The 26,199-nt window shown below is 35.0% G+C and overlaps 1 protein-coding gene and 1 long non-coding RNA gene across 2 annotated transcripts in view; both read left to right on the plus strand.

Moving 5' to 3' along the window:
- LOC141394400 (CD2 antigen cytoplasmic tail-binding protein 2 homolog) overlaps nucleotides 1-26,199 on the plus strand; it is a 323,405-nt gene that overhangs the window by 53,987 nt on the left and 243,219 nt on the right. The gene's annotated exons all lie outside the window — the stretch shown is intronic.
- On the plus strand, nucleotides 2,079-25,361 carry LOC141394403 (uncharacterized). The gene is made up of 2 exons (XR_012410403.1): nucleotides 2,079-2,544; nucleotides 14,138-25,361. It is a non-coding gene; the product is annotated as an uncharacterized lncRNA (long non-coding RNA).

The raw sequence follows: 26,199 nt of genomic DNA on the forward strand, positions 1-26,199 counted from the left end.
GATAGAATGATATTCAAAAATACACGGAAATACCAAAAAATGTGTTCCTGAACATTATGAAATTCTGTATTAAAGAGAACAGATACTTCAAATATGAATATAAGTTTTATAAACAGAAAGTAGCCCTACCTATGGGTTCCCCTACGTCCCCCATTATTGCCGATTTGGTAATGGAATCATTATTAGACACTTCATTGGGATCACTTTCTAAACAACCAAAGATATTGACGAAATACGTGGATGATCTCTTTGCAATAGTAAAGAAAGATGCAATTGAAGAAACATTGACTACGTTGAATAACTTTAATAAAAATATAAAATTTACCCTGAAGCAAGAAATTGGCGGAAAAATTCCATATTTGGACACTTTAGTTATAAGAAACTCCGAGAACCAAATAAAATTAAACAGGTACCAGAAACCCACAGCCTCGGGAAGACTAATAAACAACCTCTCTAAACATACAAAGAGAACAATTATCAATACGGCAAACAATGTAATAAGAAGGGTAATGACTAGACTGCGGAATCCTATGCAAATGCATATATGGTTGGATGGTCGTAGAGAAAATCTGATTAGACAGAAACTTGTTTTATTACAAAATAAAACGAATTAGGCCCAGAAATTTTTGCATATTTTGACATATTTTTACATATCTGCATAAAATGAGCCTATGCCATATGCAAAAATATATTCAAGGATTTGTGCCCTCAATATCCCACCGAAATGACTAAAAGTTTGCATTTTGTCTTCGTTGTGGGTATAAAACTTTCTACCTGAAATTTGTCGGTATAGGTCCACGTTTTCATAAAGCCCCCATAGAACGGTACCTCCGGATTACGGGTATTTTGAAGGTTTAAGTCTTCCTTGGGTGTAAAAAACTTTCCACCTAAATTTTGTCGGTTTAGGTTCAGGCCCCCATATAGCCCCCATAGAACGATACCTCCCGATTTTCGGTATTTGGATGGTTGTGGCTGTGGTTATACATTTCTCTATTTTATTGACTTGTCTGAAGAGAATTTTAAACAGGAAAATTGTACACACAAACATTTTTGTACCTATTATTGAAAATTTTGTTGCATAAGAAAATATGTAAAATGCATATATATTGCATACGCAAAAATTTATGCATTTTGCATATGTCATATGTTTCGATTGCAATGTAATCGGAAGCCAAAAATATGCCCAGTCCCAAAATTATACATGAATCGGACCAAAAATAGGGGTTGCATAAAATTCCGCTGTCTAATAATGACCATAAGCTATGAACAATTCCACGCCGAAAATAAGAAAAAAAAAATAAAAAAATACTTACCCAAAACAATTTCCCAATACAGTTAATGAACTCCTTATTAAACAAGTACAAATCACAAAATATATAAGAACCCAAGGAAGAAAAAATAACAAAAATATACAAATCACTGATACATATACCTAATATATCAGCAAGATTGGAAAAATCGAATATTTACGACAAGAAAAAATATACAATAGCCCATAGTTCGAACAATACAACAAAACCAATATTTAGCAAATCAAAAAGTCAGATACCTAAAATGGAAAGAAATAATGTCATATACCGAATAGAATGTGGACGCAATAAAGATGAAAGTTTTGGTAAGTAGAGATGGTATTTACCCAGTAAATGCCAACACGGTGGGTAAATAACCATTTGTGGGTATTTACTATATTGAATCGGCAATACAACATCTTGCACCCTATTCTTGGGTTTAGGTTGTGAAATCGTTTCAAAATGGATAGTTTTACAATACTTTAAACAAGTAAATACCCGAGTATTTACCCAAGTGTTGGGTAAAATCTATATAAAGCCGAACCACTTGACGTAGGCTGAAAAAAATGGTCTTTTCCTTTACTTTAGAAAATTGTAAAACCGGCAAAAGTAGTAAAAGTTGTCAAATGCTCCCATGTGAATTTTATGGTGTCTGAAGTAAAGGAACGCTTTTCGAGTAAAAAGTGGTAAAACTTGAAGATTCTTGAACGTAAAGGAACAGAGCTTAATTTGGCTCAAGTCTTTCTTATGTCACCTGAACTTCTGGTATTGAAAATGGGGTCTCTGGGTCCATGTTTTTATATAGCCCCCATATAAACGTACCTCTGGATTTAAGGTATTTTTTCCTATTAGCTACATTTTACAATCATTTTGGTTGTAGTTTGGCACAGTAAGTACTACTGTGTACAAAATATCCTTGCTAATATTATATTATATGGGCAAACTCGAAAATCGATCACAGGATAATTAATTATGCGATTTTCCCTCCAGACAAAAGTCGACTACGATATTTAGATTTTTGACTGTAAAAAGTCGATTAATCGATTAACCGAAAGTCGACTTACCTATCCCTAAATCAGTGCAATATTCACCCCCTGTTTTTGTAACTATTTTTTGTTAATTCGTCTATATTCGTAATAATTTAGGCATCCATAGCTCAGCCCCCAGATGACATACGGACTTAATTTTTCATAGACGCGTTCCATATATAGTTAAGAAATCCTCTTTTAAAAAGTTGTGATTATTATAATTTTACGTAAGCAATATTAATTTTTCTGTGATTATACATTTTTATTTATTTATTGATTATTTATATTAAATTGTAACGATTGCTGTGATATAGATTATCACCCTTATTACGGTTGGCGTTGTCGTATCCAAAATTGCAAGCTGACGTCTCGTAACGTCTAATTGGTATTATGTATGTTTTTGTACAAAAAATCAAAAATTTCAATTTTTAAAGAATTCTTTTGTTAACAAACATTATTAGAATTATTAGTAGATCATTTTTAAACTTCCAATTCAGAAGAAAAACTAACCCTACCGTTTTTACAATCAAAATAAGTGTTTGGCGTAGACGTTTTTGTGGTCATTGGCGTAGTCGTTGTCGTAGGGATATTTTTTGGTACCACGTAACATTTACGATAACGAAAATTTTTTTCTCATACAAAATTTAAAAAATATTTATTTTTTAATTGTAAAACAACTAAGAAATTTAGATTGCATCAATCGTTATATGAGGACTCTAACAGATTTTCAATAGAAAGTTTGTCATCTGATAAAGACACGCAATTTATCTTATGGCAATGAATCAAAGTAGTAAATTTTGTATTTATTATAGTTATTTTCTAATATATTTTATAATCATTGCCAAAAAATTCTTTTGAAATTAATTTGTTTTCATTTTTATATGCTGTCGTTAACAAAATCGGTCACGACTCTTTCCTCGTATTTCAACGTCATACGTAATACCAATTTGTCGTGTTACGCCATACGTAATACCGATTTGTCGTATCAAAAAAAAAAAAATGTTGTATTTAAACCAAGAAATGCATTCTGGGAATTACAAATGTATTTCTTTCAATTTTTAAGGATATAAAATGCTATAAAAGACAAAAAATGTCGTTGTATATAATTTTTCATCATATAAAAATGTATCTTACGACTACGCCTACGACAACGTCTACGTCACTTGAACGTCTACGAAGTTGTACTTTGTTTTTATTTGTAGATCGAAACACTCCCTGAAGATAGAATTTATTTAATTCCGAAATATTGGAGAAATAATATTATAAAAAAAAAACTAGACCTCAAGCTCGAATAGAAGTTTCATTTGGTAGTAAGGTGCAAAAACTTTTGTTCTATGCCTTGATTTTTTCCTCTATCAGGACAATGCCGTTAAAGACTAGTCTAATATGGGGCAAGCCTGCCTGATAGATGATTTTTCATATATCATTAAATTGTTTGTACGTACTCTAGACATAACCATTAAAGATTTCCACAGCAATTTTTTGAAAATAACTTCAAAAACTAGAAATTTCTAGCCAAATTGCCTATAAAAATCAATTCATAGAAAGCTTCCTAGCCAATTAAACATGTATTGGAGATTACTATAAAAATCTAATACAATGGTAGTAACTATTATAATTTCAGAAAGCAAAATAATACAATTATCAAGTAATTAAAAAACAAATTAGAAATATCAAGAAACCAGGCAAAAATTCCAAACTCGATAGAACTGAACAAGAAAAGAGTGTTCAAATATAGTTCTAATCAAAGGAACATCAATTTGTACGTTACGTGTTTAATTAATAAATGACAATTGATTAGCTAATATTTTAGGCTTATTGTATAAGCTTATAAATATGTAAAATATTCTTTGATTAATATAATCATGATAAGTGCAACCAAGAAATGCTTCCATTAACTCAAAAGTACGCACATGATCATATATGCTTATTTGATAAACATATCTAATTTTTTTTCGAATACTGCTTCCAATTCTATTTAGATTATATGTCCAGGTTCCAGAAAAGGCATCAATTCCATAATTTACCAAAAACATCAACAAGGAAAAAGCTAGTTTTTTTCTCACAGCACTTGTCGTATACGCTTTTCGATCGAAAGTGGAATTGGTTCCGTATTTAGCTTCTTCAGAAACCGAAAAACGAAAATTTTTTTCGGAATGAAACAACTTTTGGTTTCTCAAGTGGAATTGTAATTTTTTGGAAACATGTCACCTTAAAACGCTCCAAAAACACTTAAAAATAATAATCTAATCTTTTATTAGCAAAACCATATTTAAATTCATATTCCTTATCATTTTATTTAAAAAAAAAAATTGCAAATGGTTATTATTTCTCAATTAACGAAACCAATTGTTAACAAAGTATTGCCACACAATCTGGCACTACGAATGATAAAATAAAGCAAAGATAACTAACAAAACAAAAATAAATCAAACAAGGTATTTGTTCAGTGTTATGTTGATTATTTTGAGCCTCGATTGCCGAAACTTTCTTTTCAAGCACACAAATTTTCTTTAAACTGAATATTTTCACAATTCCCGCTTCCGCAGTGTTTTCTAATCATATCTTTTTGTTTTGTTTCCTTTCATTCCTCCAATGTTGCCATATTTATACTAAATAATACGATCTTCGAAATTCAACAAATCGATCGAAATCTGAAGAAACTAAAACAAAAACGATCGAAATGAAATTACGGAATTGAAACTATTCCTATCGGACGGAATCTGTGACATGCCTGATAAATTGTAATCTTTACTCTGTATCTGTTGTTGCCAGATTTAATAAACTATCCCTGAAGATGTTGGGAAACACCAACGAAACGTCGGATAAAAATTAAAATAAAATAATCTTTATTTTTCATTAACAAACAAGGACATTAAAGCCCTTTACAAGCGTATGTCATTCCTTTGCGTATACGTCAAAAAATACTCGTCTAAAATCCATCGGATTTCATTTGACGTTTAAGCAATGGAATTGAGAGTTGTAATCCTGTGGATTTCGTAAATGTAAACCGAAGAATTAATCGTATTATTTAATAAATCAAAAATAAACAGAGCCGACTGAGTTTTTCCTGGATGCTAAGGGGTAGTTTACACTATATGTAAATGTCATATGACATGAACTTTTCCATCGTTATATATTCGCTAATATGTGCAATATTGGAGATTTTCCTTACGCAATTTACTCTGTGCGTCCACACCAGCAATAATCTAATAATACTACGTCTTCACATTGCCTCCGTGGGTAGATATGGAATGATTTTATTTTGTGTCATTTGACATTTACATATAGTGTAAACTACCCCTAAAAGGTTTGCGACCCAAGCAATAGACGTTTTGATACTTTAATGCGGAAGTCTTTTGTTAGATGTCTTCTGATTATTTAGTTTATTTTATTTGTTTTTTATTAACAATTTACGGGAGCCGAGGGCGAGTGTCTGTTTATTCTTTTCGTTGTCTAACAATGACTAACTCGCTCAACAGTCGTTGGTTACCTCTCGACCAACAATGCCCACAAACATAATAATATCACACTCACTTTTGCGCTCTCGAGAGAGTAAACAAATATTATATCTCTTAGTTTCTAATTGCTTAATAACTAGAACAGTTTACACTAGCAATCTAAACGAAAGGGTAGCGATCAACGTATAAATATACTACAATTCGGCTATCCTGACTACAAAGATCACCTGACTCTTTTCTAAACGGTTGCCTTACGCATTGTTAAAATTTTCTATAAGTGATAGTTCTAAAGGGAGCCACCGTGGTGCAATAGTATGCACACCCGCCTTGCACGCTGTAGGTCGTGGGTTCGATTCCCCGGCCAGTCAACAAAAAACATTTTCTGAGTATTTCAGCCTTGTACAACTTCTCTACAAGTGGTGTCTCTTAGACACGCCGTTCGGACTCGGCGATAAACAGTAGGTCCCATATCATTGAGCTAATATGAATCGGGGTGCACTCATTGATATGAGAGAAGTCTCCCCTGTCCCGCCTGGGATGTTTGTGGAACAATTATTATTATAGTTCTAAAGGTTGCTCTGTAACATTATTTGACGGCGAATCGGGCAGTTGTGAATCTTGCAAACTATTATTCTCGACAGAGTGTGTTGACCCCCGATGCCAATGTTTCATGTTGTGTGCTGCCCAAATGCCCTTGTAAGGGATTCGACTTTGTTAAAAACCTTCTACATCTTGTATCGCATAGCGATCATTTTCTACCAAATGTTAGAAATGTTGCGTGATACCACTGACCGTCGATAGCTCATTGATGAAAAGAGAAGAAATAGAAAGACAAACACGAGTGTATCAGTTTCAAATATATTTTCGGTTTATTGGTGGTAAAAATGAGTTTCTTAGAATAAGAAACGGTTGCCTTTTGTATGTGAAGCTACGAAACGAAAGCAATAGGAGTGTGACTCCTTCGAAAGTTAAATAGCAAGTGTCGTTGCCAGTGGGCATAATAGCGCTAACAAGGTCGTGATCAACAACGACGACCGCAGCATTGGAAAGCGCCCCTCTGCATCCGAACTGAGCGAATGTGACCTTTTAGGAGAGAGTGTGGGAAAGAATGAATATTCTCTCCCATCATCCGAACCAGGCGAATATGACTTCTAAAGGAAAGGCAGAGAAGATTTCCCCATTGAGCTCGAACGAGCGGCCAATTAATGCTGTTAATTGTAATTCTGCGGAAGGGGAAAACAATGTATCGAACGTATACATTGGCGTAACCAATGTATCGAACTTAAACTTAGGCACAAATTGACCCTACGGTAGCATCTATGTCCCTTACCACGACATAATCACCTTTTTTATATAGCATTGGTTGTTTTCTCTTGGGGTCTGTATAACTTTTATTGTATTGTTGTGCGGTACGTTGTCTGATGTCCGCAAGTTGTCTAACCGTGGTCAAATCTCTAGTTTCTTGATCTAAAATATTCTCTTTGATATGATCTTTGATTAACACCGAATAACATTACGCTGGGATGTTCGTTTATCATTCTATGGCAAGTGTTGTTTAGTGCAAATTCTACCGTTTCTAATGTACTTACCCAAGTGGTGTTCCTAAACTTCTATTGAAACGTTCTACCTGACCGTTTGCTTCTGGCGAAAATGTGTGTTAGAGTGGTTATGGTAACCTTGTTTTATTCGTTAAATTATGGCAACCCAAAATGCATCTTCCTTTTTCACTCGTTCTTTTTACATGTTATGTATGCATGAATTCTCTTTGAAATGAGTTGTTAGTTCAATAAATGATCTCTATGAAAACGGTTGTGTTTCAATTCGAAAGGAAATATTAAGAAAGGTTATGGGCCCAGGCCAACGCGTTTAAATTGAACTATAACAATTAAATTGTTTTTCGGAAAAGTAATTTTAATAAAAGAATTTAAAAAATGAATTCGGTTAATAGTGTCGAGAAATTAAACGGTGAAAATTATACGACGTGGTCAATACAAATAAAAAGTTTGTTAATAACTTTGGACTTGTGGGAAACAATAAAAAATGAATATCCAACGGACGCTACTAAGCAAGCAGCCTGGAAAGCGATTGATCAGAAGGCTCTCGCAATGATAAACTTAAGTGTTAGGCCAAGTGAGTTGATTAACATTAAAGATTGCACAACTGCAAAGGGTGCATGGGAAACTTTATGTGGACTTTACAAAGCTAACACGCCATGTAGAAAGGTAAGAAATTGGTACGGTTTAAGATTAATTCTACGGAAAAATTATCGACACAAATTGGAGAATACCGTGGAATCATAGACGATTTAAAAAGCTTTGGAATTGAACTCAACGAAGATTTTGTTTCTGTCTTGTTGTTATGTGCGTTGAGAGCAGGGATGTGTTGCCGGGAATAGAACAACTAATCTCAAAAGTACGTGAGGAGGAGAGACGGCAAGGGGACAAAAACGTAAACAGCGATAGAGTGTTTGCAGCCAGCGAGAACCAAAAACATAAACAGCAGAAGAAGCCCAACAACAAATTCCATGGAAGAAACAACCGTTTTGAAAAAGATAGAGGGGAGGAAAAATGCAAAAACTTCAAATGTTACAAATGCGGACAATTCGGTCACATTCGCGCACATTGCAAAAACAAGAGTCTGTTGCGTCAGCGCTTGGTGTCGTAAGCAGAGAAGTAAGCTGTGGTGGTTGGATATTGGACAGTGGCGCGTCGTCGCATATGTGTCGTAGCAGAAAACTATTTACATCAATAGAAAATGAGTGGCAAAGAATAGTTTTGGCATCGGGTGAGACTGTGTATGCAGAGGGGAAAGGAACGGTGTTGCTAAGAACATAACATATGAATATTACTCTTATCAACGTTTTGTTTGTTCCTTCTTTGCACTCAAATTTTTTGTCAATTAGCAAATTCATCGACGCAGGTCATACAGTAAATTTTGCAAAGAACCATGCTGTCATAACAAGTAAAACCAATAAGAAGATGTTGTATGCAGTAAAGGAGAATGGAATATTCTTTGCGGAGTTGCTGAGCATTAAGAGAAATGAGTGCGTAAATGGTGTTGTTGCAGAGAATGATTTTAAGAAATGGCATACCCGCTTTGGACATTTAAATGGTAAAGGGTTGAATATGTTGAGTGAAAAACAAATGGTTAGAGGTCTGAATGTATAATTGCCAAAAGAATTTGAATGCGTTACTTGTGCTGTGGGCAAAATAACAGCAAAACCATTTCACTCTTATTCGCAAATAAATACAAAGGAAGTGCTGGAATTGGTACATACAGTTTTGTGCCGACCGCTTCGAGTTAAATCGCAACGTGGAGCCTTGTACATAATGACGATAACCGATGACTATTCGAGGTACATATTTACATATTTTTGAGGAATAAGTCGGATGCGTATGATACGTTTGTTAATTTTGTAACTATGGTGGAAAAACAAACAGGCCAGAAATTAAAGGAAGTAAGAAGCGACAATGGGAAAGAATATGTCAATTCTAAATTTTTAGAATATTTTCGTAAGAAGGGTATACTGAATCAGACAACGGTTAGTCACACTCCACAACAGAATGGCATCGCGGAAAAATTAAATAGAACCCTAGTAGAAATGGCGAGTTGTATGTTGCATGAATCGGGTCATCAGCAGAGTTTGTGGGCAGAAGCTATTAATACTGCTGCGTATATTAGGAACAGGTGTCCAACTGGTGTGCTAGGTGAAGTTACACCATACGGAAGATGGCATAAGAGGAAACAATCTGTGGCACATTTTAGAACATTTGGTTGCGATGTTGTTGCTTTACACAAACAAGGTACTGGTGGTAAATTGAAACCCAAAGGAGCAAAGATGAAATTTGTTGGATATGAAAGTTTGACTAAGGGTTACCGGCTCTATAATGTTGAAAAGAGAGAAATTCTAAAGGCTAGAGATGTTATCTTTTTCGAAAAGTCATTTGAAGAAATGGAAAATAAAGATAATTTGAATGATGAACTTGTTGTGAGTGTGCCGTATGAAGCCAAAGAAGAGATTATTGCTGACACGAAAATCGAGAGAGAAAGAGAGAACGACGATTCGTTTGAAACTGCAAGCGGTGAGAATTCGTCGGAAGAAGAAGAGTTGTTAGAAGGTGGTGGTAAATTAGGCGGAAATAGACGAGACACACCAAATTTGCAAAGCACAGAAAAATACAATTTGAGACCAAGACGAGGTGTTTCTCCGTCGGTAGACGTTTTGAATTCAATTATTGAGTGTCCTCAAACAATAAAAGAAGCGTTGAACTCAAGAGAGGCGGATAATTGGAGAAAGGCGATGGAGGTGGAATATACATAATTCCATAATAAAAAACAAGACTTGGGTGCTCGTCGATAAGCCAAAAAACGCCATTGTCATTGGGTGCAGATGGGTGTTTGTAATAAAACGAAAGCCTGATGGTTCTGTGGAGAAATACAAGGCACGATTGGTAGCTAGGGGTTGTTCCCAGAAATATAATGTTGACTACCAGGAAACGTTTGCGTCATTCAACTATTAGAACAATATTATCATTAGTAGTGGAACAAGAGTTGCTGGTCCATCACGTCGATATTGTAGCAGCATATCTAAACGGCGAATTAGAAGATGATGTTTACATGGAACAGCCAGTCATGTTTAAAGATATGAATAAACCGGACAAAGTATGCAAATTAAACAAGGCGCTATATGGATTAAAACAGGCTGGAAGAGAATGGAACAAGAAAGTAACGGAAATTCTCTTAGAGATGGAGTTCCAGAGATGCCATACCGATAATTGCGTGTATTTTCGGAGAAATAAGGACAGTGTTAGCATCATTGCACTGTATGTGGATGATATGATCATCGCATGTTCCACGGAAGGTGAAATGAAAAATATAGTAAGACAACTTAATGAACATGTGGATGCGGATGATCGTGGTCCAATCTCGTTTTATTTGGGCATGGAAATCGTACGGGATGGTGCTAGAGGAGCAATAGGCATTCATCAAGAGAAATACACAAGAGAATTGCTGAAGAATTGGGGGATGGATAATTCGATGCCAGCATCGACACCATGGGCAAGTGGTACTATTTTGAACAAATGTGAAGGCAAGAACTGTGAGCTAAAGATTAAAGAATACCAGCGTTTAATTGGCAGTTTGATGTACTTGACAGTAATATCTAGGCCGGACATCATGCATATGGTATCGAAATTGTCGCAGTTTAATTCCCACCCTCATGAAGAACATTTAAGGGCAGCAAAATACGTTTTGCGATATTTGAATAAGCATCCCGGTGGTAAGATAACCTACAACATAGGTGGAGAAGTTTTTTCTTGTTTTACAGATGCCGACTGGGGTGTGATTCTTGTGACAGAAAATCTTATTCTGGTTTTGTCGTATTTTTGAATGGAGGTCCAGTTGCATGGGAATCTCAGAAACAGTCTGCAGTTGCACTGAGCTCCATGGAAGCCGAGTATGTGTCGCTTTGTCAAGGTACAAAAAAGGTGACGTTTATGAGAAGTTTGTTGAGAGATAGGGTTTTTGCAGTACATTGAAAATCCAACCCATATGTATTGCGATAACCAAGGGGCTAATTTTATGGTGAAGAATCCTGTAGTACATAAGCGTATCAAACATATTGACATCAAATACCACTACATAAGGGACAATTACTATGAAGGTTGTATTGATATACACTATATACCATCAGAAAAAAATGCAGCTGATGTATTTACTAAAGTTTTGAATAAGCAAAGACATGTAAAAGCTTGTAATCTTTTGAATTTGATAACGCAAATTTGAATTTTGCGTTTGTAAATGCACTTGGGTTGAGCCCGGCTATGTTAGAGTGGTTATGGTAACCTTATTTTATTCGTTAAATTATGGCGACCCAAATGCATCTTCCTTTTTCACTCATTTTTTTACTTTTTATGTATGTATGAATTCTCTTTGAAATGAGTTGTTAGTTCAATAAATGATCTCTATGAAAACGGTTGTGTATCAATTCGAAAGGAAATATTAACAATGTGGATATCTTAATGTGTTGTATATCACTTTCCTCAGTGAATTTGTTGAAATCGTTCGAAGTGAAACAAGACCCTCTATCGGAGACGTTGGAACGTGGTCTGCTGCAATATCTAAAATATTCACATAACGCGTCTATAACTCTTTAGTAGCGGTAGTTTTTGTAGGATACAATTTGACAAACTTGGAACAAGAGTCGACTGCAACAAGAATGTTTTTTTAACTATGTTTGTCAACCGGTCCGAAATGGTCTATGTGAATTTCTTCGAAAGGTTTTAACGGTTTCGGTATATTATGCGGAAATCCTTCAATCGGACCGCTCTTCGGCGAAAATGTTATGCGCTTCAGGAAATTCTGAATATGGTTCTTAATTTTGGTGTTTATATTAGGAAACCTATAAGTTTTATGTATTAAATCTGTAACTTTGTTACCGAAACCTAATGCACTGGCATCACAACGCAATTCTGTTTCTGCCGACGAGTTGTATAAAGCTAAAATTGGTGCTTGTAGGAGTTTACTTTTTAATAATTCGAACGTTTCAAGCTCTAACTTGCCGAACACAAATTTTTTTATCTTTTCTAATCAAATCGTAGAGTGGTTTAGCAATTATCGAAAAGTCTTTTATAAATCGTCTAAACTATGAGCAGAGGCCAATAAAGCATTGTACCGAACGCACTTTGTCAGGTATCGGAAAATTTCGTATGGCTTCTAAACCCCTGTCGTCGGCTCTTATACCTGACTGGTCGATTACGTAACCTAGATAATTGACATTATCCCGCAAAAACTCGCACTTATCTAGACGCAACTCTAATTTGTTTTCTACTAATCTTAACATAACCTCTCTCAATACTTCAAGATGTCGTGTATAGTCAGTCGTAGCAATCATAATATCATCTAAGTAGACAACAATATCCCCCATTCGAATAAGATCTTTGAAAACGGCATTTACAAACATTTGGAAAACGGGCGGTGCATTCTATAAGCCAAACGGCATGCACAGAAACTCGTATTGCCCTAGTGGCGTAATGAATGCTGTATATTTTATGGCATCTTCGTTCATAAAGACATGATGAAAGCCGTTCTTAAGATCTAACCTCGTAAATTTTTTTTATCGGTTATGGTTTCCAGCAAATCATATATTAACGGGATAAGGTAATTATGTTTGGTTGTAACTTTATTCAACTTCCTAAAATCTACGCACATACGTAAGTTTCCAGTTTTTTTCTTTACCAAGACTATAGGTGAAGCGTACTCAGATTCACTGGCCCTAATTACACCTTTCACCAAATAGTCATCTAAGATTTTCTGTAACTCTTGTTTTTCAGCATACGAAAGCCGCCTTGGTGGGCAATTGAAAGGCTTGAAACTGTCCAGGGTAAGCTTAATTTCGTAACGTATATGCGGTACCTCTGGACGTACCATACTCACGTAGGTTTCTTTGAACAGTACGTTTAGGTCGGCTGAAACACAATGTGGAACGTTACTTCCAGTGTATAAATTGTAATCTAAATATATATATATAATTGTTCCACAAACATCCCAGGCGCGACAGGGGAGACTTCTCTCATATCAATGAGTGCACCCCGATTCATATTAGCTCAATGATATGGGACCTACTGTTTATCGCCGAGTCCGAACGGCGTGTCTAAGACACCACTTGTAGAGAAGTTGTACAAGGCTGAAATACTCAGAAAATGTCGCCAACATTACTGAGGGGTATTTTGCCACCGTTGAAAAGTGTTGATGTTGACTGGCCGGGGAATCGAACCCACGACCTTCAGCGTGCAAGGCGGGTGTGCATACCATTGCACCACGGTGGCACCCTGTAATCTAAATAATTTGACGAAATATCTATTTCTAATATTTCGTTTGCAAATTCTGAATATTTTCTGTCGGTATCAAACTCGGAAACTTGTATCTAATGGTCGCGATGGCAGCTCTAACTCTTGTCATGGTTCTTGTACCAAATCGTCACCGAACAACAGCAGCTTGCTACCTGGTTGTCCCAAAAATTCCCTTAGCAACAGCACCGAATATTTTATTGAAAAATCATCAACTACCAGTAACTTCAATTCAATGTTCTTATTACTATATTTGAAGAAATTAAAAATAAATCCAAAAGTTATTAAAGAAGAATAATTTAGTCCAAAGTAATTAACATTTGAAGATGGCAAAATTTTCGTTCCGGCCGGCAATGCGTCTCTCCTAATTAAATTCACAGGGCTACCCGTATCAATCAATGTTTCTAAAGAGAAAAAAATTTTATGAGGAGCACTAAGACTATAACTAAACTACCTTACATAATTATTATCATAAAAGGCTGCATCTTTCTTCTTGTTTTTTTCGCGCCCAGACACTTAAGACAACTTAATGAACATGTGGATGCGGATGATCGTGGTCCAATCTCGTTTTATTTGGACATGGAAATCGTACGGGATGGTGCTAGAGGAGCAATAAGCATTCATCAAGAGAAATACACAAGAGAATTGCTGAAGAATTGGGGTATGGATAATTCGATGCCAGCATCGACACCATGGGCAAGTGGTACTATTTTGAACAAATGTGAAGGCAAGAACTGTGAGCTAAAGATTAAAGAATACCAGCGTTTAATTGGCAGTTTGATGTACTTGGCAGTAATATCTAGGCCGGACATCATGCATATGGTATCGAAATTGTCGCAGTTTAATTCCCACCCTCATGAAGAACATTTAAGGGCAGCAAAATACGTTTTGCGATATTTGAATAAGCATCCCGGTGGTAAGATAACCTACAACATAGGTGGAGAAGTTTTTTCTTGTTTTACAGATGCCAACTGGGGTGTGATTCTTGTGACAGAAAATCTTATTCTGGTTTTGTCGTAGTTTTGAATGGAGGTCCAGTTGCATGGGAATCTCAGAAACAGTCTGCAGTTGCACTGAGCTCCATGGAAGCCGAGTATGTGTCGCTTTGTCAAGGCACAAAAGAGGTGACGTTTATGAGAAGTTTGTTGAGAGAGATAGGGTTTTTGCAGTACATTGAAAATCCAACCCATATGTATTGCGATAACCAAGGGGCTAATTTTATGGTGAAGAATCCTGTAGTACATAAGCGTATCAAACATATTGACATCAAATACCACTACATAAGGGACAATTACTATGAAGGTTGTATTGATATACGCTATATAACATCAGGAGAAAATGCAGCTGATGTATTTACTAAAGTTTTGAATAAGCAAAGACATGTAAAAGCTTGTAATCTTTTGAATTTGATAACGCAAATTTGAATTTTGCGTTTGTAAATGTACTTGGGTTGAGCCCGGCTATGTTAGAGTGGTTATGGTAACCTTATTTTATTCGTTAAATTATGGCGACCCAAATGCATCTTCCTTTTTCACTCATTTTTATACTTTTTATGTATGTATGAATTCTCTTTGAAATGAGTTGTTAGTTCAATAAATGATCTCTATGAAAAAGATTGTGTTTCAATTCGAAAGGAAATATTAACAATGTGGCTATCTTAATGTGTTGTATATCATTTTCCTCAGTGAATTTGTTGAAATCGTTCGAAGTGAAACAAGACCCTCTATCGGAAACGTTGGAACGTGGTCTGCTGCAATATCTAAAATATTCACTTAACGCGTCTATAACTCTTTAGTAGCGGTAGTTTTTGTAGGATACAATTTGACAAACTTGGAACAAGATTCGACTGCAACAAGAATGTTTTTTAAACTATGTTTGTCAACCGGTCCGAAATGGTCTATGTGAATTACTTCGAAAGGTTTTAACGGTTTCGGTATATTATGCGGAAATCCTTCAATCGGACCGCTCTTCGGCGAAAATGTTATGCGCTTCAGGAAATTCTGAATATGGTTCTTAATTTTGGTGTTTATATTAGGAAACCTATAAGTTTTATGTATTAAATCTGTAACTTTGTTAATATCGACATGTCCCATTTCATCATGATAACGGTATAAAACATGAGATTCCATCTGACGCTTGTCTGTAATTTTTCTTTTATTTGCGATATTTCGATATCTTTGTTTTTTGCAATAATTAAGTTTTCTTCGAAAGTATTCGTCTCAACAATAATAATATCTAGTGTTCGACTTAATGCGTCTACATGTTGCATTCGTTTTCCTTTTCTGTGTTCGACAGTATAATAGAAATTCTGTAATTATTCTGAACGGTTTGCCGTACAAGTAAACACGAAATGGTCTGAGTGCATAAACTATGGCCAAGGTTTCCAGTTCAAAACTGTGATACTTCGATTCGGCATCTGTTGTACGTCTAGAGAAATAAAACACCGGGTGCCACTTTTTGGTGACTGGTCGATTATGTAACCCAAATATTTGACATTATCCCGCAAAAACTCGCACTTATCTAGACGCAACTCTAATTTGTTTTCTACCAATCTTAACATAACCTCTCTCAACACTTCAAGATGTCGTGTATAGTCAGTCGTAGCAATCATAATATCATCTAAGTAGACAACAACATCCCCCATTCGAATAAGATCTTTGAAAACGGCATTTATAAACATTTGGAAAACGGACGGGGCATTTTTAAGCCAAACGGCATGCGCAGAAACTCGTATTGCCCTAGTGGCGTAATGAATGCTGTATCTTTTATGGCATCTTCGTTCATAAAGACATTTTTTTCTTTACCAAGACTATAGGTGAAGCGTCCTCAGATTCACTGGCCCTAATTATACCTTTCAGCAAATAGTCATCTAAGATTTTCTGTAACTATTGTTTTTCAGCTACGAAAGCCGTCTTGGTGGGCAATTGAAAGGCTTGGAACTGTCCAGGGTAAGCTTCATTTAGTAACGTGTGACTTCCAGTCTATAAATTGTAATCTAAATAATTTGACGAAATATCTATTGCTAATATTTCGTTTGCAAATTCTGAATATTTTCTGTCGGAATCAAACTTGGAAACTTGTAAATTATCTAATGACCGCAATGGAAGCTCTAACTTTTGTCGTGGTTCTTGTACCAAATCGTCACCGAACAACAGTAGCTTGCCACCTGTTTGTTCCAAAAATTCTCTTAGCAACAGCACCGAATATTTCATTGAAAAATCATCAACTACCAGTAACTTCAATTCAATGTTCTTATTATTATATTGAGGAAATTAAAAATAAATCCAAAAGTTATTAAAGAAGAATAATTTAGTCCCAAGTAATTAACATTTGAAGATGGAGCACTAAAACTATAACTAAAGTACCTTACATAATTATTATCATCAAAGGCTGCATCTTTCTACTTGTTTTTTTTTTTTCGCGCCCAGACACTGTGTGACCTGCGCCGCAACATGCATAGCACGTCCCTGGTTGACGTCGGGTTTTGTTGTAGTCGGCCGCATAATGACCCATACTGTTGCAATTGTAGCAACGAACATCAGCTTTGTCTGCAGAAGCACTTCGTTTCGATTCTGTACTTTTCGGTAACTTTATCGTAGCCAACGATCTGCACAACTCGGTTACATCGCTGAATCTTTGCATCAAGGTTTGACAGCGAAGCTGTATATTGGTGATGCCATCAATGACGTATTCCAATAACTCATCTTTGTCCAACTGTAATTTTTTTGATAACTGCACCTTGTCGTCGCAATAGTCTATAAAGCTTTCTCCATATTGCCATGTGCGTCGTTCAAATCTTTTACGAGTCTCCATTTTGGTTTCAGACGACCCAAACAAAATTGGTCAAAAATTTCTGAAACGTCTTCCAGCATGACCAACCAGATTCATCGCGAACAGCAAGCGTAAAGAATTGTTGGAAAGGTTTTACAAACGTTGGAGGTCGCGCAACTGTTTAATCCAGAAGTTTGCGTCTGAAGTCCCATCAAAGTCTGGTATAAAATTACTTACCAACTGCAACAACGTGTTGTTGTCTGCTACGTCTGTAACTTCTCTTCCAGCGTTAATACTCTCGTTCGAGTTTCAGCAACTCATTTTCTTTTTTTAAAAGCTCAAACTCTTTTTCTTTCAGGTCGTTCTCGGCACTTCGCTCCATGTTGTCTGTATTCTTGTTTTGCCATTCTACTCTCTCTGTATTTTTACGTAGCGGCACTTTGTCTCTTGGCGACTGTAAATTTTGTGTATTGCCAAAAGTTCCTCCAAGCAGCAACTCACTAAATTTGTCTTGTGTTAAATCCGACACTTCTTCTGTTTGCTGTAGTTGTTGTTCTGTAGGTTTTGTTTTTTCTTCTTGTACCTGTAGACAATAACATCATGTTTATATCAAATATGAAAATATAATAAAGTTTACTTTTTACGGAGTTCGAGAACAATTCAGACGTGTTTTATTTATAACTACGGACTATTACATTGGCGACGAGGAGAAAATCAGATTGAGGAAGAATCAGGATCAAATAAATAAGCATTAATTGCAAAAGTTGCAACGGTTTTGAATCATTTAAAATGGACATTGTAACGACCCACCCTACCTGGTCCTATTTCCGGAGGAAGTGGCTACCTTCTCGCCCCAGCCGTGCTCAGTCATGGGGGGGTTGTTTTCCTCGGATAATAGCATTCGGGTCCGCTTACATAAAGTAACATTCAAATAAGGTAGCTCTTATTAGGGGAGTATATCCCCAGAAATAAATGAAGTTGGGGAAGAGTAAGAAAAGGAGTAAGAGGAGTGACGTAAGAAAAGACGTGGCCTAAGGTATTAGTCAGCCACTAGCGGTTCCACCGCCCACCCAACCATTCTAAAGAAGTTCATAACTCTTTAGACCCAGTTATAGAAATTCCCTTATGAATTCCCTTTCATCTTTTGTGCGAAAAAGCGAATTAGTTTAGTTAATATTCATAATCAATTATATTTGTTAACAAACAAATAACAAGAAGTAAGTTGCAATGGTGTTAACAAATATTTTTGATCGCGAAAATATTATGATTAGCAGATACAATGTTGATTGAAAACAAAATGATTGTACAGTTAATATTAAGTGTAAAACTTATATTAATTGTGTGACAAAAAGAATATGGGTGTTAGTGATTATTCTGACCGGTGGTCATAAAAAAAATAAATAATGTATGTAAAAAAGTGTCTTGCAGGGTGAACGAGCAAATACAATGAGAATATATATTGATTTATATTGTCGACTTACCAATAAAGATCACCGTTGTCATCAGGCCTGAGGATAATGGTTCTTTGGTCGAAATTGCTGGATGGAAAAGTTAATTAATATTCAAATTGCATCGCCCGTTTACATGAAATTCAAGTATTTGGGATAAAACAAATGTAGAACAGTGTGTTGAGTCTTAACGTGTAATAAAAACTGCGTTCTCCATACAAAGATTTAATTCACGGGTTCCAAAATTATGCTTTGAAAGACAGCTGATGATACGGCCAATGTTAGGATGATATTTAAACAAATTACTCTTGCTAAATAGCTTTTAGTTTGGTTGATTGTCCTGTATCAGGATTTTCTTGAATTGTTATCGTCTCAGGATATTGGGAAGCCAGCAAGCCCAGATTGACAAAAAAAAATTGCAAATTCAAATAAAATTCCAAATCTTTAACTTAAATTCAAGGATTCGTCCTGCCAGGACTGATAGTTGCAAAATTCGTATAAAAATTCCTTGGAAAATTTTCTCCAAATTTTGAATATATCAAGGATTCGTTCTATGTGCGTTATAAATTCTTTGTTCCAATCCTCATTCACCAATTATTAAGCAGGAGTCCCATTCAACGGATATTGAAATTATTAATCCTTAGAACACAATTTGAATATAAAGAATCCTTCGCGAGGAATTTTTAAAATTTCGTTTAGAAAAATATATATATTTTTTCTTTTAATAATTATTTTATATGTTCTTCTCAGGGCAAAAGCCAAAAATTCAATGAATGACTTTTTTTTTTTTTGTTTTGAAAAGTCTCTTTGAAATTTGTTTTATTTCCTAAGCCCACTCGATTGAGAAAATTTTAAAATGTAGAAAATATATAAAAGGCATAAAAAATGTACTGAACAGCAATGAAGACTTCCACCAACGAAACTCACAATCACACCACACTTAAAAAACAAAAAAAAAACAAAAACAAAAAAAAAAAACAATCTTAGTTACTCCCAACTGTTTTTTTTAAATGATAGTAGTTTACATTACATACCTTCCTAAGTGATACTGCCTTTATTTCTGTTGGTGCTAAGTTTGCAGTAAACCTATTTGCCAATTAGTTTTGCGGATTTTTTTCTTTTCACTTGCTGTTCCTAAAAATGTCAAACGCCAATTTCGTATAATATTAACAGTCTTATCCGAACAGAAATCGACATTACTTCTCTCATCCATGGGTTCTGCAGGGGGGTACATCAACATTATGTGACCCTGAACCTGTGCTAGGCTCATTCGAAATAAAGGATAAAATTTCATTTCGAAATTCATCTAATGACGATGATACAATTCGACGAATACGTTCATCATCGAATTGTGCGTTAGCTGCTTCCCTGTCTTCCCTTCCTTATTCTACCACTATTCCGAGAGTTTGCTGCGCCTTGCGGAGCATTTGACTCCGAGTCGATGCACGACAAATTTTCTCTACTGTGACTTACTGGTATAATATAATAAATTAATAAATCTCTAGTATATAAGAATGGAAATAAATATGTAAACCTGATCTATAAATCTATAAAAGTACTCAACATTGAAACTCGCACTACTCAATGAAAGGTAAATCAATAAAGCATTCTATATAATCATTTCCTTAACGTCACCCAGAAGAAATTTGCAGAGAAATCATGTCTCTGAAGTAGAATATCGAAATTCGATTCAATATCCAAACTCTTCCTAGACTAATAACTCTGCGTTCAAGAAAGAAACACCAATATTCAAAACTAAGGTATGAAATCGACATATAATCAAAATTTAAAATCCTTACACGTATTTGAAGTTTGGTAATATAGCGATAGAGGGAAGACATCTAGAAACAATCCTGAATGGTATAGATCCGAAAAATTCCAGATCAATAGAAATCCGATTCAGATTCTTTCTAGAATGGAATTGGAGGATCCTTTTAACACCTTGGGCTACCTATTCGATTTCGAATGATTGTATAACTCCACAAAGCTTTCAAAGGATAGTAAGGGAAAGAAGTTAGGATCAATAGTAAAGAAAGCAAAAGGAAGGACAGGAAAGTAGTAAAGAAAAGATGCAGTCAAAGAAAATGGAAAGAACATTTTTGTGGCACCTCAGCAATTTATAAGATTTTCAATGGTAAAGTATTTCTGCTGAGGCCCCACGTTGGGCGCCATTTAATTATGTAACGACCCACCCTACCTGGTCCTATTTCCGGAGGAAGTGGCTACCTTCTCGCCCCATCCGTGCTCAGTCATGGGGGGGTTGTTTTCCTCAGATAATAGCATTCGGGTCCGCTTACATAAAGTAACATTCAAATAAGGTAGCTCTTATTAGGGGAGTATATCCCCAGAAATAAATGAAGTTGGGGAAGAGTAAGAAAAGGAGTAAGAGGAGTGACGTAAGAAAAGACGTGGCCTAAGGTATCAGTCAGCCACTAGCGGTTCCACCGCCCACCCAACCATTCTAAAGAAGTTCATAACTCTTTAGACCCAGTTATAGAAATTCCCTTATGAATTCCCTTTCATCTTTTGTGCGAAAAAGCGAATTAGTTTAGTTAATATTCATAATCAATTATATTTGTTAACAAACAAAAAATAACAAAAAGTAAGTTGCAATGGTGTTAACAAATATTTTTGATCGCGAAAATATTATGATTAGCAGATACAATGTTGATTGAAAACAAAATGATTGTACAGTTAATATTAAGTGTAAAACTTATATTAATTGTGTGACAAAAAGAATATGGGTGTTAGTGATTATTCTGACCGGTGGTCATAAAAAAAATAAATAATGTATGTAAAAAAGTGTCTTGCAGGGTGAACGAGCAAATACAATGAGAATATATATTGATTTATATTGTCGACTTACCAATAAAGATCACCGTTGTCATCAGGCCTGAGGATAATGGTTCTTTGGTCGAAATTGCTGGATGGAAAAGTTAATTAATATTCAAATTGCATCGCCCGTTTACATGAAATTCAAGTATTTGGGATAAAACAAATGTAGAACAGTGTGTTGAGTCTTAACGTGTAATAAAAACTGCGTTCTCCATACAAAGATTTAATTCACGGGTTCCAAAATTATGCTTTGAAAGACAGCTGATGATACGGCCAATGTTAGGATGATATTTAAACAAATTACTCTTGCTAAATAGCTTTTAGTTTGGTTGATTGTCCTGTATCAGGATTTTCTTGAATTGTTATCGTCTCAGGATATTGGGAAGCCAGCAAGCCCAGATTGACAAAAAAAAATTGCAAATTCAAATAAAATTCCAAATCTTTAACTTAAATTCAAGGATTCGTCCTGCCAGGACTGATAGTTGCAAAATTCGTATAAAAATTCCTTGGAAAATTTTCTCCAAATTTTGAATATATCAAGGATTCGTTCTATGTGCGTTATAAATTCTTTGTTCCAATCCTCATTCACCAATTATTAAGCAGGAGTCCCATTCAACGGATATTGAAATTATTAATCCTTAGAACACAATTTGAATATAAAGAATCCTTCGCGAGGAATTTTTAAAATTTCGTTTAGAAAAATATATATATTTTTTCTTTTAATAATTATTTTATATGTTCTTCTCAGGGCAAAAGCCAAAAATTCAATGAATGACTTTTTTTTTTTTTGTTTTGAAAAGTCTCTTTGAAATTTGTTTTATTTCCTAAGCCCACTCGATTGAGAAAATTTTAAAATGTAGAAAATATATAAAAGGCATAAAAAATGTACTGAACAGCAATGAAGACTTCCACCAACGAAACTCACAATCACACCACACTTAAAAAACAAAAAAAAAACAAAAACAAAAAAAAAAAACAATCTTAGTTACTCCCAACTGTTTTTTTTAAATGATAGTAGTTTACATTACATACCTTCCTAAGTGATACTGCCTTTATTTCTGTTGGTGCTAAGTTTGCAGTAAACCTATTTGCCAATTAGTTTTGCGGATTTTTTTCTTTTCACTTGCTGTTCCTAAAAATGTCAAACGCCAATTTCGTATAATATTAACAGTCTTATCCGAACAGAAATCGACATTACTTCTCTCATCCATGGGTTCTGCAGGGGGGTACATCAACATTATGTGACCCTGAACCTGTGCTAGGCTCATTCGAAATAAAGGATAAAATTTCATTTCGAAATTCATCTAATGACGATGATACAATTCGACGAATACGTTCATCATCGAATTGTGCGTTAGCTGCTTCCCTGTCTTCCCTTCCTTATTCTACCACTATTCCGAGAGTTTGCTGCGCCTTGCGGAGCATTTGACTCCGAGTCGATGCACGACAAATTTTCTCTACTGTGACTTACTGGTATAATATAATAAATTAATAAATCTCTAGTATATAAGAATGGAAATAAATATGTAAACCTGATCTATAAATCTATAAAAGTACTCAACATTGAAACTCGCACTACTCAATGAAAGGTAAATCAATAAAGCATTCTATATAATCATTTCCTTAACGTCACCCAGAAGAAATTTGCAGAGAAATCATGTCTCTGAAGTAGAATATCGAAATTCGATTCAATATCCAAACTCTTCCTAGACTAATAACTCTGCGTTCAAGAAAGAAACACCAATATTCAAAACTAAGGTATGAAATCGACATATAATCAAAATTTAAAATCCTTACACGTATTTGAAGTTTGGTAATATAGCGATAGAGGGAAGACATCTAGAAACAATCCTGAATGGTATAGATCCGAAAAATTCCAGATCAATAGAAATCCGATTCAGATTCTTTCTAGAATGGAATTGGAGGATCCTTTTAACACCTTGGGCTACCTATTCGATTTCGAATGATTGTATAACTCCACAAAGCTTTCAAAGGATAGTAAGGGAAAGAAGTTAGGATCAATAGTAAAGAAAGCAAAAGGAAGGACAGGAAAGTAGTAAAGAAAAGATGCAGTCAAAGAAAATGGAAAGAACATTTTTGTGGCACCTCAGCAATTTATAAGATTTTCAATGGTAAAGTATTTCTGCTGAGGCCCCACGTTGGGCGCCATTTAATTATGTAACGACCCACCCTACCTGGTCCTATTTCCGGAGGAAGTGGCTACCTTCTCGCCCCATCCGTGCTCAGTCATGGGGGGGTTGTTTTCCTCAGATAATAGCATTCGGGTCCGCTTACATAAAGTAACATTCAAATAAGGTAGCTCTTATTAGGGGAGTATATCCCCAGAAATAAATGAAGTTGGGGAAGAGTAAGAAAAGGAGTAAGAGGAGTGACGTAAGAAAAGACGTGGCCTAAGGTATCAGTCAGCCACTAGCGGTTCCACCGCCCACCCAACCATTCTAAAGAAGTTCATAACTCTTTAGACCCAGTTATAGAAATTCCCTTATGAATTCCCTTTCATCTTTTGTGCGAAAAAGCGAATTAGTTTAGTTAATATTCATAATCAATTATATTTGTTAACAAACAAAAAATAACAAAAAGTAAGTTGCAATGGTGTTAACAAATATTTTTGATCGCGAAAATATTATGATTAGCAGATACAATGTTGATTGAAAACAAAATGATTGTACAGTTAATATTAAGTGTAAAACTTATATTAATTGTGTGACAAAAAGAATATGGGTGTTAGTGATTATTCTGACCGGTGGTCATAAAAAAATAAATAATGTATGTAAAAAAGTGTCTTGCAGGGTGAACGAGCAAATACAATGAGAATATATATTGATTTATATTGTCGACTTACCAATAAAGATCACCGTTGTCATCAGGCCTGAGGATAATGGTTCTTTGGTCGAAATTGCTGGATGGAAAAGTTAATTAATATTCAAATTGCATCGCCCGTTTACATGAAATTCAAGTATTTGGGATAAAACAAATGTAGAACAGTGTGTTGAGTCTTAACGTGTAATAAAAACTGCGTTCTCCATACAAAGATTTAATTCACGGGTTCCAAAATTATGCCTCGAAAGACAGGTGATGATACGGCCAATGTTAGGATGATATTTAAACAAATTACTCTTGTTAATAGCTTTTAGTTTGGTTGATTGTCCTGTATCAGGATTTTCTTGAATTGTTATCGTCTCAGGATATTAGGAAGCCAGCAAGCCCAGATTGACAAAAAAAATTGCAAATTCAAATAAAATTCCAAATCTTTAACTTAAATTCAAGGATTCGTCCTGCCAGGACTGATAGTTGCAAAATTCGTATAAAAATTCCTTGGAAAATTTTCTCCAAATTTTGAATATATCAAGGATTCCTTCTATGTGCGTCATAAATTCTTTGTTCCAATCCTCATTCACCAATTATTAAGCAGGAGTCCCATTCAACGGATATTGAAATTATTAATCCTTAGAACACAATTTGAATATAAAGAATCCTTCTCGAGGAATTTTTAAAATTTCGTTACGAAAAATATATATATTTTTTCTTTTAATAATTATTTTATATGTTCTTCTTAGGGCAAAAGCCAAAAATTCAATGAATGACTTTTTTTTTTGTTTTGAAAATTCTCTTTGAAATTTGTATTATTTCCTAAGCCCACTCGATTGAGAAAATTTTAAAATGTAGAAAATATATAAAAGGCATAAAAAATGTACTGAACAGCAATGAAGACTTCCACCAACGAAACTCACAACATGGATAATATAGGTAAGATGTATAATAAATGTTTTATTTGTACGAATCGTCTCAATCTTCCTAGTGTTAAAAGATCGATTATAGGGCAATGCTTCGGGGAGAAATAGGGATTGTGAACATTTCAATCCTATCTCAGATGAATTTCCACATTCAGTTAAAATTCATAAAAGTAGTGGCATATATTGATTGTTTCTCTTAATTATTTTTTCTTTTACATGTACACAATACCGAAAGGACCATGAGTTTGGAATATTTATTTCTGTTTATGGAAGTTCAAACGATGGTATGGCTACTTATACATAGTGCAGGAATTTTGAATTTTAGAAAATGCGATGATTAGAATCAGTTCCCATTTGCTAATGTGAGGATTAAATTCGGTTCACATTCGATTAAGATGATGATGTATTGCTAATGCGATGATTAAATTCGGTTCGCAATTGATTAAATTCGGAATACATATTGAGCAATACGAATTATTTTGCTGGTGCGATGATTAAATTCGGTTCGCAATTGATTAAATTCAGAAGAGAGCAAAATATGGAAAATATGTATAAGCAACCCGGAACTTGGGAAGTGAAATGAAGATGTGACGATTCAAGAAGATGTCACAGGAAATTAAATTATTCGTGTCTTTAAAATTTAGATATGAGTCGAACACAATTCATACGTGGACTGTTGGAATTTCAGTTTGAAATAGATGATGGTAACTGCGCAATTAAATGTAGTAGTTGGTTGCGTGGATTTGAGCTTTTTGCAACTGCAAA

Source organism: Musca autumnalis, unplaced genomic scaffold, assembly GCF_047663935.1.
Source record: "Musca autumnalis isolate F117 unplaced genomic scaffold, ASM4766393v1 scaffold_2, whole genome shotgun sequence".
In the NCBI taxonomy this organism is placed as follows: domain Eukaryota; kingdom Metazoa; phylum Arthropoda; class Insecta; order Diptera; family Muscidae; genus Musca; species Musca autumnalis.